The following is a 13061-nucleotide window of genomic DNA, read 5'->3' as shown; positions in this document are numbered from 1 at the left end:
TGGTCTACAGAGTGAGTTCCAGGACAGCCAGGGCTACACAGAGAATCCCTGTCTCGAAAAAACAAAAATAAATAAATAAATAAATATTCTAATTATGTACTGGAGAAGTGCTTCAGTGGGTAGAATGTTTCTCAAACAAGCTTGAGGATATGAATTGACATTTGCAGAACCCGTTTAAAGCTATACACAGAAGCATGTGTCTGTATTCCCAGAGCATCAGTGATCATACATAGCTAGTACAAGAGAATCCTTAGATATTTGCAAGCCAGGCAGTCTGCTGTACTCTATTAATTATCAAAAAAAAAAAAATCAGTCAAGGTAAAAGTAAGGACCTACAGCCTAGATTGACCTCGGACCTCCATAGGCATGCTGTGACAAATATACACCCTGAATATAAACACAAACACATGCACAGATGAAAAAAATAATTCTAATTATGACAAATAAAATAGCATGCTTATTATTATTTTAAATACACTGGCAGTCTGGGAATTATTTCATTGCCTTTGAAATAAGCCTATTCAAGACAGATTAAATATATATAGGCAGGTTTATTGGGAAGCTGCTCTCAGACAAGTTCACTGGTCACAAGGACCTAGCCCAGAGAGGTCACCATAGGGTGAGGGATGAAAGAGAAGGCAAGGGGAGTCCAAAATGTCTGGATTATATAGGGCAGAGTCTAGTTCAGAGTTGGGGCAGTGTATGCCAAGTACGGGGTAAAGGATACTGGGAAGACACGGGGGCCAGGTCTGTTTTGATATGTGAAATAGGCACCTAGTCACTTGGCCCAGGGTATGATTTCAGATATATTACATATCTGAAAGCAGACAAAATATATATTAGATATATATCTATATATTAAATATAAATTTTATTATATATAACATATTTCCTATGGAAATGTATACCAAATAAAAATTCAACCACAGGGGTCCCTAACTTCAGACCATTGGTTGGGTGTAAGTATCTGCTTCTGTCTCAGTCAGCTGTTAATTGGGCCTCTCAGAGGACAGCCATGCTAGGCTCCTGTCTGTAAGCACATCATAGCAACAATAATAGTGTTAGGCCTTGTTGTGTCCCTATGAGATGGATCCCCAGTTAGCCAGTCACTGAACCACCATTCCCTCAGTCTCTTCTCAATTTTGGTCTCTACTGTTCATTTAGACAGGAATACTTCTTGGTCAGAAATTTTTACTCTGGGTTGGTAACACCATCTCTCCTCTTGAGGTCCTTTCTCTCTACTGGAGATAGACTCTGCTAGTTCCCTCTCCCCACTGTAGGGCTTTTCTTCTAAGGTCCTTCCCTTTGAGTCCTGGGAGTCTCTTATCTCCTAGGTCTTTGGTACATTTTAGAAGAAAGCCCTACCTCCTACCTCCTGAGGTTTTTTGGTTCCGTTCCTTCTGCAGGCTCTCAGGGCTTCAATCCTGTTCCCCCCATACCTGATCTTGTTTCCCTTTTTCCTTCCTGTCTCCACACAAGATCTGTCTCCCTCTGCCTCCCCTTATTATTTTCTTTCCCCACTAAGTGGGATTGAAACATCCTCACTTGGCATTTCTGCTTGTTAAATTTCTTAAGTTCTGTGGGTTGCTTCCTAGGTATTCTGTACTTTGAGGATGATAGCCACTTATTAGCGAGTACATTCCATTTATGTCCTTTTGGTTCTGAGTTATATCACTCAGGATGATATTTTTCTAGTTCCTTCCATTTGCCTGAAAAACTCCTACTGTCCTCATCTTGATAGCTGTATAGCATTCCATTTTTCAAATGAACCACATTTTCTGTATCCATTCTTTGTATAAGAGACATCTGGGTTATTTCCATATTCTGGCTATTACACATAAGGCCACTATTCTGTTAGCTCTGTACTCCCTTTTTAAATTGGGTTATTTGGTGTTTTGGAGGTTAGCGTCTTGAATATTTTTCTGTGTATATATTTTGGATACTAGCCCTCTATTGGATGTGGAGATGTGGGGTTAGTGAAGATATTTTTCCCATTCTGTAGGTTGCCAATTTGCCCTGTTGACTGTTCCTTTTACCTTGCTGAAGCTTTTCAGTTTTAGTTTGACTTTTCTTCCTTTTTTATTAGATATTTTCTTTATTTACATTTCAAATGTTATCCCCTTTCCCTCTCCCTGGAGTCCCCCTATTCCAAACCTCCTCCCCTGCTTCTATGAGGGTGCTCCCCCAACTACCCATCCACCCACTCCTGCCTCCCTGCCTTCGCATTCCCCTACACTGGGGCATGGAGCCTTCACAGGACCAAGGGCCTCTCTTCCCATTGATGCACTAAAAGGCCATCCTCTGCTAATATGCAGCTGGAGCCATAGGTCCCTCCATGTGTACTACTTGATTGGTGTTTAGTCTCTGGGAGCTCTGGTGGGTCTGGTTGGCTGATACTGTTGTTCTTCCTATGGGGTTGCAAACCCCTTCAGTTCCTTCAGACCTTTCTCAATTGTCAATCTTAGTGCCTGAGCCATGTGAGTTCTGTTTAAGAAATTTCACCCTGTGCCAATAAGTTCGAGGCTCTTTCCCACTTTCTCTTCTATTAGATTCAGTGTATCAGATTTTATTTTGAGGTCTTTGATTGGCTTGGACTTGAGCTTTGTGCAAGGTGATAAATACAAATCAATTTTCACTTTTCTACATACAGACCTGCAGTTAGACCAGCACCATTTATTGAAGATTCTTTCTTTTTCCATTGTATGTTTGTGGCTTCTTTGTCAAAGATCAAGTGTCAATAAGTGTATGGGCTGATTTCTGGGTCTTCAATTCTATTCCATTGATCAACGTGTCTATCTCTGTACCAATACCATGTGGTTTTTATTACTATTGCTCTGAAGTATAGCTTGAGGTCAAGGATGGTGATTTCCCAGTTTTTTATTGTTCCCAATTGTTCTCATTATCCCGGGTTTTTGTTTTTTCATACAAAATTCTAACAAGTCAAATCCAAAAACACATTAAAGCCATCATTCACAACGATCAAGTAGGCTTCATCTGAGGGATTCAAAGTTCGTTCCATATACCAAAATCCATTAATGTAATCCACTATATAAACACACTCAAAGAAAAAAATCACAACATCATCCTTAAATTGACAAACCCAACATGCTTTCATGTTAAAAGTATTGGAGAGATCAGGAGCTCAAGGCATTTACCTAAACATAATAAAAGCACTATACAACAAACGAACAGCTAATATTAAATTAAATGAAGAGATACTTGAAGCAATCCCACTAAAATCAGTGACAAGACAAAGCTGCCCACTCTCCATCTATATATTCAATATAGTACTCAAAGTTCTAGCCAGAGCAGTAAGACAATAAAATGAGATCAAAAGGATAGAAACTGGAAAAGAAATCAAAGTAACACTATTTGTGGACGATATGATAGTATACATAAGTGGCCCCAAAAATTATACCAGAGAACTTCTAAAGCTGATAGACAACTTTAGAAAAGTGGCTGGATATAAAATTAACTCAAACAAATCAGTAACCTTCCTTTAGACTAATGATAAACAGCCTTAGAAAGAAATTAGAAAGAAAAAACCTTCACAATGGCCACAAATACTATAAAATGTCTTGGTGTAACTCTTACCAAGCAACTGAAGGATCTGTATGGCAAGAACTTCAAATCCCTGAAAAAAGAAATCAAGGAAGACCTCAGAAGATGGAAATATCTTCCATGGTCATGGATTGGTAGGATTAACATAGCAAAAACGGCCATCCTACCAAAAGCAATCAACAGATTTAATGAAACCCAGATCAAGTTTCCAAAACAATTCTTCACAGATATGGAAAGAATACTTCTCAATTTCATATGGAAAAAACAGAAAGTCTCTTTAAATGACAGAGATACACTTAATATTGACATATGTAAATAGTTCTAAGCAACTTAACATCTTAAGTATAATTTCTTTTTCTTTTTTTAAAATATATTTATTTATTTATTCTGTGCATTTGAGTACACTTTACTGTCTTCAAACACACCAGAAGAGGGCATCAGATCCCATTAAAGATGTTGTGAGCCACAATGTGGTTGCTGGGAATTGAACTCAGGATGTCTGGAAGAGCAGTCAGTGCTCTTAACCACTGGACCAACTGTTGTATGCACATGTATATGTGTGTACACATCTGTGTACTCTTGTCTCTTGACACACAAGGATACTTGCCTTTGTATCCTTATCTTCACTACACTCTCTCTATCTAGAATGCTCTATCTAGAATGCTCACTGTCATGCTTTCTTCTCAATGTTAGAAACAACTGCATAATTTCTATACTGCAACTAAAATTCCCTAGTTACAATTTAAATTCAACTGATATGAGTATGCACATAGGTACCTTTAAGAACAAAGTCTTGTGGGGTGTTCTTAAACCATGCAATGGAAAGGAAATTGTTCTTATTTGTTTGTCTGTTTGTTATTTATCATTCAAAGTAAAATTTTGCCTGTTTGTTATTTATCATTCAAAGTAAAATTGAACATAATGCTATACAAGACAAAGAATATTGCATTAAGAAGGGTGAAATTGTTGGCTTCTTTTTTTTAACATTGGGGTTAGTATATTGATAATTCACCAAAACAAGCACAAATCATAGCTTTTCTTTCTTCTCTATACATGTTACTGAAGTTCTAATAAGTACAATCAACACATGTGACAAGCAAGTCATTAGATTTAGATGTATGCCTTTATGGAGTATGCCTTTGAAATATTTAGGAATTAGAAATCTAAGAGAACAATAAAATTGAAATGAGGATATTTGGTTCTATTTCATCTTTTGATTTCTAAAGTGTCCAAGTTCATTTAAACACATTTAAGTCTATTATCTGTGCATTAATTCCAGATTCATTGAGAAACTTTAATGCATTATTATCATGATAATGATGGTTAAGTTTAATTGGTCCCCACTGCTACTTTCAATGGGCAAATGTTGTCAGGCTTTTATTATGTTTCAATCTGTTTGACCTGTTTCTTCTCCCTACTATTCTGAAAATAATTTATGTAGTATTTTTAAAAAGTGTGAAGCATGATTATTGGCATAAAATCAACAGAATTTTGAATCAGAATCTGATCCTACAGTTATTCCTGAGTCAAAAAACAAAAAAGAGGCTTAAGACACAAAAGAATAGAGTTTCTTAGAAGTTCAAATTGAGTAAGATGTGGTTTAGCATAGTAATGGCTTATTATTTTTTTGTTATTATTGAACTTTAACTTAAAACGCAAAAATCGGTATATCTTTTTAAGTTAATAGATAGGTAATACATGATGTGATCATTGATAGAGACTTAAATCATGTTTTAATTTTATGTCCTGGTGTTTAACAATCTCTTATTAGTACTTTTTTCTTTTGTTAGGTTCCTGTCCTGAGACCACAGCAGAAAGTGCCTTGGATGAAGGTGTGTATGATTCATATTCTCTCGACACAAATGCATATTTTTGATAATTATAATAATGATATATAGTTAGAGATATAGCATTATGATAGTAAATAATATATGAGGTCTTGTCTCATCTTGCAAAATATATGCATGAGAAAATCAGAAGTTTAATTGTCAGATAAAACTATTGCCTGTGTACTAAAAGTCATAATCCACACAAACTCTAAAAAAGTCTTTCTTCTCCTTATGGTAATGAAACTGTTCAAGGGTTCAGAGAAGATGGATCTATAATGATTCTGGAAATACATTATTTGCTATAGAATATGTATACTCTGAATTATTATTTACATGTATCTAGACTTTCAGTGAACAAATTATTTTGAATTATCTATCAGTTTGAAAACTATAATATTCAGGAATCCTCACAAGCCCATTGTTCAGTAAGAGGTACATAATTACTGCAAGAGTGGAAAGGAGTACTGCTTAGCCAGTTCCTAGCATTAGTCCTTTCATACTGGAATGCTAACACAATGTTACAAGTCTTGGCAATCAGACCCATCCAGGAGAGTTGAAATGTAGCAACTGATTCCTAAGAGAAGGGTAAGTCCAACTCTCATTCTTCATAAATTTGGCCAAACATAAAATAATAAACTTAAAGTATGATGAGATTTGTGTGTGTGTGTGTGTGTGTGTGTGTGTGTGTGTGTGTGTGTGTAATTTGACTGTTTTTGAGCATGAGCATCATAGATGACAGGGTCATGTCCCAATGTCAAAAGGCTGGGTATCCATAGACAGAAATGTGATGCAAATGTGATAACCACTACACTAGGGAAGCTACACTGAGATGGAGATTCAAAGAATGGTGTTTAGAGGAACACCTGAGTGAGAAGAGCAGACAGACACACACTTGAGAACAGTAGTGGGAGGGATGAAAACTGAAAACTGAGTATTCTACTCAAGGGCTATCAAGACCCAGTACTTTTCCCCAAAGGAAATACCAAGAGAACACTAACTTAAACTACAACCTGCTAGGACAGGTTTAAGTGAACTTTAGGACAAGGTAGAAAAAGAAATTTTGGTTTTATTTGTTTTTCATTGACTTAAGTAAATATCAAATCGACTTGGTGTACAGTCACACTATCTTTATAGTTTCATTAAATTGTCAGAGTACACTACAACTCTTCAGGGTAATAGCCCTAGAAGTGAGTTGATGAGACAGTATTATATTTTTCTGTATAAAAGCAACTCTACTCTAAAAGAAAAATTGGGTATTGGTTTCTAGGAAGGAAGAGATGTGGATTATGTAATGTAGTTAGTAATGATTGATGCTTGTCTGGACTTTTATGCAAACAAAGCATTTGAGGAAATGCAATTATGGTCTGATCATTGTAATTTAATTTGATTCAAAAAATTTGTATGCATTCATCTTGTTTCTCTTCTATAGACAATGTGGAATTCTGTGAATCACATATGACTAGTTTCTTAAGATTTAAAAATTTTAAGTGTTCCTTATCACTTGGATTCATTTTTAGTCCCCCTTTAGAGACTAATGTAACTTTGTAGCATCTAAAATAAATATAGTTGAAGGGCATTGCCAGGTTCTGGGAGCTCTGAGGTTCTGGTTTAGTTGACACTGTTGTTCTTCCTATGAGGTTACAATCCCCTTCAGCTCCTTCAGTCCTTCCCCCAACTCTTCTATATTGATATCTGACCTCAATCCAATGGTTGGCTACAAGTATCTGCATTTGCCTCCATCAGTTATTGGTAGACCCTCTCCACAGACAGCCATGCCAGCTCCTGTCTGTGTGCACAATATGAGCTCAGTAAAAGTGTCAGTATTAGGTGTGAGCACATAGTCCAGTCACCTCTTCACAGACAGCCAAGCCAGCTCCTGTCTGTGTGCACAATATGAGCTCAGTAAGTGTCAGGATTAGGTGTGAGCACATAGTCCGGTCACTGAGTGGCCTTTCTTTCAATCTCTGCTCCCTTTTTCTTCCTGCATTTCTTTTAGACAGGAACAATTCTGGATTAAAATTTTTGAAAATGGGTGGGTAGCCCCTGCCTCAACTGGGGGTCATGTCTATCTACTGGAGGTGGTCTCCAAGGAGAGTATACATGGGCTGTTTTGGGGTGCTGGGTGTATGTGTAGCAGTGGACTGCCTTGTGTGGCCTCAGTGGGAGAGGATGTGCTTAATCTTGTGGAAATTTGGTGCCCCAGGGAAAACGGATGCTGGTGGGGGTAGGGGGTTGGGAGGGCTGGGGTGTGTGTGGTGGTGGTGGTGAGGTGGAGGTAGGTGGTCATGTTAGGGGAGGGAGAATGGGGTAAATAACTTAAGGATGGTGACTGGGAAGGGGAAGAACTTTTGGAAGGTAAGTAAATAAAATAATTTAATACTGGTAAATGGGCTCAAGCACAAATATCCCTTATGCAGAGGTTTTAGGATGACATTTGAAAAGGAACACGTCAACTAACACATGTAAAGAATTCAGTTTTGTGTATGGCAATCCCGACTCAGTCACTTGCTGGGACTCTCTACTGTTACGCATTCCCAGTAGTTTCAGGAATGACTTTCTGACAGTAGAAAATTGGGCTGTTTTCTAGCATAGGTCCTAGAGAGTTATCATAATATAATAAAGTTTTGGGTGTGGTTTTGGTAGTTATGGCTTCAAAACAGGCTCATCCTGGGTTTGAAGTATGGTTGTCACTTATGAGGACGGGTATAGAGGAACACCTGGGCTTGAAGAACTGGAGAAGCATGAACTTGAGAACAGTAGTGGGGAGGAATGAAAACAATATTGCACATAAGAGCTATCAAAGTTTATTACGTTTTCCCCACAGGAAATACCAAGACGGTATTTACTGTGGGTTTACTGTGGAACCATGAACAGGTAACTGTGAACCAAGATCAAATTTTATAGTATGCATCAGGGGGTTTGAGAAGATCTATGGACAAAGTTAAGTGTCAATGAACAAGGGAAGTACTTGAGGTATTTTGTACATGCTGAGAATGGCCCTGCCCCTTAGTCCTACTATTATAATAGACCTGGCTGACAACTGCAGTAAAATTGGAAATGAATATATTTCTAACTAATTCATATAATTCCCAATCTAGGTGGCACCTTGATTGCAGACTTGCAAAGCACCCATACTCATACGTCTACAAGATGATAAATGTGTTCTAGTGTAAATTAATTTGTTTGCAGTGAAGGAATCTCACTGTTTGGGTATAGTTGTATTTCCATTTAGTTTAGATATAGGAAAATGGGACACTATTTTGATTATATTTAAGGCAAGGCTTTTAGGAAGTTATTAGAGCTAAGTTATAAAAGTAGAATCCTCTCTGACAGGATCCATTATGGGGAATAAAAGATCTGCACTGAATTAAATCTATTATGACAGTGTTTTGATCTTGGAGTTTCAGTCTCCAAAACTGTGAGAAAGAAATGTATGTTGTTTCTACACCTGGTACACAGCGTTTTATTACAATGGCCTGGATTAAGCCACAATTTGATATCAAATGAGGTGATATTGTGAATACTTCCTAAAGTGTGGAGGGACTTTGAAATTTAATGGTGAATAGAAGCTTGAACTACTTAGAGGTGCATGGTGGAAATTTGTCTGACTTTGATGAAGCCTCAGAATGCCTTTAGAATCTGGAGGAAAATACATTTTTAGTCTTGGCAGAATTGTGTTTGTATATTTTTATAGAAGATTTAATTTTTGAGCAATAAAATCAGACATTTAGCTTATATTTCTAAGTGAAGTGTTAAAAATATCTTTGATCTTCATGACTACATACAAAGAGAAATGGGTTGAATAATGGTTTGTTTTCTAATTCATTGACAATGTATTATCAAATTTTGCTTAATTTCACTGACTTGCCTCAGCTCTGTCTTATGCCTTCACTTTTCCAGGGAAGACTTTCCTCCCATGAGTCCTTTCTCAACTGGGTATCTCTTATCTTTACTTTTGGATGTCCTAAGTTTAGTTATGAATCCTCTTGAGAGTAGAGGTTATTTATTAGAATAAGGACAACTTATCAGTGGCTGTACCACAGAATAACCCAATACACACTCTTCTTGGTATATACTAACTAACTACAGTACCTCAATTATGGAAGGGCCTCCTTAATTCTTCCTTTATGCCTGATAAAATGGTGACAAAAATGATCTTGAGAAGATATTGTGTGGATAGACACAGCTGCATTGAGATCATAAGATCAACAGACATGTCAAGACTAGAACACACTTTCACAGACATCCTGCCCAAACTCTGTGCTTACCATTTTTCTTTTCTATTTCTGCTTTCACAATCTTTGAGCCTTGGAGAGAATGAAGTAGATATCCCATTTATAAATGAGATAATCACTTATTTTCTATATTTTGACAGGATATAAGTCTGTATAGGTCAATGTCTACAACCAAATGAAGCTTCTGTGGTTTAGAATGAGAGAGACACTAATCTATGGGTGTAAATCTTAAGAAGTCAGCTTAAAATCATTTCCACTTTACAAACAACAATAGTAGATTCTGACCTGAGGCATGTAACCTCTACAATTACTGGCTCTTGATTAAGTTTACAGTACCAGGAGTGAATTTCCTTCTATGGAGCACATCTTAAGAGATCTAAAACTGATTATTTACTCCCATAATAGTGATGCCACTATTTCAATAATGGGTATGACTTGGCAGACATATTGTTTTCATAATCATTATTGCTCCTGGGGTCACATCTTGCTAGTACAATTGATAACCTTCTTCCCCATGCAGTATTCAAGGCACCTTCAGCCATGATGAAAACTAACTGTCAGGCAGGAAACTTCTAGTTCTGATGCAACTTGGTTTCTCAATGCCCCACAGCCCAGGTACTTGATGTTTTCAGGAATAAAGTCTTGTGATTGAGTTGTGCAAGACAACTCAAGACATTATCAGTAGCTCTCAATAATTTAGGGCTTTATAAGACCTTATGCAAGGGTCTTTTGAGAAAAAAAAATTTTCAGAACTAGAGACTTATGAAATTTCTGCCCCATTCATCTTTTTTTAAAAAACGAGAAAATATGTTTCTAAAAAATTACCAAGAATTTTCTAGACTATTACTTCAAAGGTTGGATGATGTTTTAAAAGAAGAAGTTCTGCCTATTTCAATTAAAAGTATAGAAGTGGGGCAAAAGGAAAGCCAGCCTTTGTATTTTTTGATGCTTCACAGAACAGTAGAGCTATGTGATGGCACACACATGCTAATCATTCACCAGAATGAGGATGGCATAGAGTCAACAAGCCACATCACCTATACACAAAGTCTTGAAGAAGGTCCACCCTAAAGACCAAGAAGAAAGGGTGCCCTGCAACTCTGGGAATGGGACTGTTGCCATCTAGCTTTAGTCTTTGATACTCTTAGGTTCCAAAAATTGTGAATACTGTATTCCTGGGTCTTGATACACTGTTCACACCACTACTGGTACAGACTAATACTCGTAAAATGATCATAAAACACTGTATTTAGCAAGACAGAAACAAAGGAAAGAGCAAATTATGGAATGACTATTGTCTTAGGTAACTGGAATTCTACTCAGTTTATGTAAAAATACTAGGTAAATAAAGAAGCCAATTTGGGAAGGCAATAGTAACTATTTTCATTTGTAAATAAAACTGAAATTTTTTATTGAGATAATTGTGCACTAATGTGCATTTAAACAAAATTCATTCCACATATACTCTGCCTGCTTTTACCCAATGGTACATTCTATAAAGTTTAGTATCATATCACCACCCAGATGCTAAGATAGCTCAAACATTAGTATCGTTCAGATTTTCCATGTTTTTATAAGCTTTTCCATATGAGCTGTATAGTTGATCACATGCCTGCTGCATAGCCACAACTCTAATAAATTCAAAACTACCACATGCTCTCTGCTGTCCTCTTGTAACCAAAATCATTCACTTCTGTTACCCATCTTCATCCTGACTCTGAACCCCCATAACCACTACTGTACTGTCCATTTATTTTTTCATTTTTTCTTTTTTATTGGTTATCATATTTATTTCATTTCAAATGTTATACCCCCTCCAAGATTCCCCTCCACAATCCCCCTATCCTTTCTTCCCTCCTCCTGCCTCTATGAGTATTCTCTCCCACCTGCCCACCAACTCCTGCTTCACAAGCCTATTGTTCCCCTACCCTGGGTCATCAAGCCTCCACAGGACTAAGGGGCTCCCCTCCTAGTGATGCCAGATAAAGCAATCCTCTGCTTCATATCCAGCTGGAGCCATGGATATCCTTTGGTTGTACTCTTTGGTTGGTGGTTTAGTCCCTGGTATCCTTTTATTTTTAATTTCAAAATTATATATAAATTAGATCTTTAGGAATTGGCTTCTTTTTGCTAAGTGTAATCTTTTGGATATTTCTCCAGTTTGGTGAATGGGTCACAGTCCCTTTATTTGTTTATTCACATTTGTTGTTAAGAAATGTTCCACAGTGTGTGTTAGATACAGTTTGTCTGTTAAAAGACATCTAATGCAAGTTTTTGCCTGTACAAATGTTTCTTTGAATATTTAAAAGAATTTAAGGTTATGTTTTTGCAACATAAATAGATCATAAGTACTAAATAGTGTTAAAATTATTTCATTAGGTTTTATTACTTTTCTGGAGAAAAGCAGTTCATGTGTGTGTGTGTGTGTGTGTGTGTGTGTGTGTGAGAGAGAGAGAGAGAGAGAGAGAGAGAGAGAGAGAGAGAGAGAGAGAGAGAGAGAGACAGACAGACAGACAGACAGACAGACAGAGACAGAGACAGAGACAGAGACAGAGACAGACAGATGTTGAAGAGAAACAGGACAGGAAAGTTTATCCATAACCCAGAATGCTCATAAGAATAAATAGAAGCTCCAGTAGTAGTTCTTAAAGACTGCAAGAGAATTAAGTTCAGACAGAAAAATTGCCTCTCTCTGGGACATCTGAGAAGAGGAGATGTTTGATGTTGAGTAAAGCAGAAAGTAGTTTTTGGCAAGGAGAGCTTAACCTAAATATACTGTGGACTGGAGAAGAGAAACTGTTGGGGCATCTGGAACTCGAGATACAGATTTTTTAATAGGGGAAACCCACTGACAGTCCTTCACCCAGAAAAACATTGACAGTTGCCAATACTAACTTCTCGGGGTCTTCAAACACAGACTGAGTTTACACTCACAATTTAAAGCTATCCAGTTCAAGAGAACAGAAGTTCATTCAAGAAAACATGGACTCCAATTTCTCCTTCCATTAGTGCTGTGATTTCTGAGTTGTGGGATTATCCTAGAGGAGAGCCAAAAACTACAAAATCGGAGAAGACAGCAGAGCCTAAGTCAGTCAGTGTGTGCCCATCAACTGCAAAGGCCTCTAGTTTTGCAGGCAGTGTCAATTCAGACTAACTGAAATCCAGCCTGGACTATGTACTATTATTATTAGAGCATCACAGGAAACAGGGAGTCCAGCTAGGACTAATGTGACTAAGAAAATATAGTAAGCAACCTGATTGTCAAGACTGACAAAGGATACATACAAGCAGAGAGATGTATTGCTTGGAAAATTAATTTTTTTTTGTGAAGATCATTAAAATGTTTGGTTAAATAGTTTGAATATTGAAGGTTTATCATAAGTATTATACTTTGTTTTTAATTAAACAGCATACTCTGACAATTCCATTTCCTTTC

The 13061-nt window shown here is 37.1% G+C and overlaps 1 protein-coding gene across 41 annotated transcripts in view; it reads left to right on the top strand.

Moving 5' to 3' along the window:
- Ptprd (protein tyrosine phosphatase receptor type D) overlaps positions 1-13061 on the top strand; it is a 2240535-nt gene that overhangs the window by 784420 nt on the left and 1443054 nt on the right. For all 41 annotated transcript variants that reach the window (XM_031377711.1, XM_031377696.1, XM_031377694.1 and 38 more), the window contains exon 5: positions 5352-5393. The gene's annotated coding sequence lies outside the window, so the exon portion shown is untranslated. The remainder of the gene's footprint in view (positions 1-5351; positions 5394-13061) is intronic.

This window comes from Mastomys coucha, unplaced genomic scaffold, assembly GCF_008632895.1.
Source record: "Mastomys coucha isolate ucsf_1 unplaced genomic scaffold, UCSF_Mcou_1 pScaffold18, whole genome shotgun sequence".
NCBI lineage: Eukaryota > Metazoa > Chordata > Mammalia > Rodentia > Muridae > Mastomys > Mastomys coucha.
The sequence above is the reverse complement of the archived record's forward strand: the minus strand, read 5'-3'. Positions and strand labels throughout refer to the sequence as shown.